The sequence below is a fragment of the Octopus bimaculoides genome, chromosome 5, assembly GCF_001194135.2.
Source record: "Octopus bimaculoides isolate UCB-OBI-ISO-001 chromosome 5, ASM119413v2, whole genome shotgun sequence".
Lineage (NCBI taxonomy): Eukaryota > Metazoa > Mollusca > Cephalopoda > Octopoda > Octopodidae > Octopus > Octopus bimaculoides.
In genome coordinates this window covers 42,072,392-42,073,560 of record NC_068985.1, presented here as the reverse complement: position 1 = coordinate 42,073,560, position 1,169 = coordinate 42,072,392, and positions in this window count along the sequence as shown.

Here is a 1,169-nt window from a genome sequence, read left to right as displayed (position 1 = left end):
CTCCTGTAGTTTCGCCAATGTCATTTTTGCGATTTGTGGCCTGGCATTGTCTTGCAATAAAATAGGAGTTGATTTGTTGACTAATCTAGGCTGGGGGGGTTTTGGGGGGTTTTTTTTTGTAAATTTCTGCATCATTTGGTCCAGTTGGTTTCTGTATACTTCGGCTGTGATTGACGAGCCAGGTTTAATGAAATCATAATGGATCACACCTGCGCCAGACCATCAAACACACACCATCAGCTTCTTTTGATGAATTTTGCTTTTTAGACTATGTTTTGGTGGCTCGTCTTTGTCCAGCCATTGTGCTGAATGTTTACGGTTGTTGTAGTGGATCCATTTTTCATCACATGTTACAATTCGATTCAAACATGATTCATTTTTGTGACGTGAAAGTAGCATAATGGAAGCTTCCAAACGTTGCTGTTTCTGATTTTTATTGAGTTCATGTGGAAACCACTTATCCAACTACTTCACTTTACCGATTTAAACTAGGTGAGTCAATATTGTTTGCTTGCTAACACCAAACAACAACAATAATGAGACGGATCTGACTCGACGGTGGCTTTCAGTTCATCATTATCCACCTTTGTTTCAGGTCGACCACGTTACTCATTTGAGGTCAAAGTTACCAGAACAAAATTTTGCAAACCTATTTGATATTGTCTTCTGTGTAATAATATTAGAATGAAATACTCCATTAATATTCCGAGCTGTCTGTGATGCTGTATTTCCAAGAAAGAACTCGTATTTCAAAACTGTATGAATTTCCGATTTATGCATCTCTAAACAAAAATAGCAAAAAACGATTTATAAATATTTATAAAGCGCAAAATGAGTAGCTGTCAAAGTTTACCATATACCTTACTACAAATTTCATACTTGACGACCTAATATATACATACATGCATATATATATATATATATATATATATATATTCTTTTATTCTTTTCAGTCATTTGACTGCGGCCACGCTGGAGCACCACTTTTAGTCGAAGAAATCGACCCCAGGACTTATTCTTTGTAAGCCTGGTACTTATTCTATCGGTGTCTTTTGCCGAACCGCTAAGCTATGGGGACGTAAACATACCAACTTCGGTTGTCAAGCGATGGAGGGGACGAACAGACACACAAACGCACACACACATACATACATGTATATATATATATA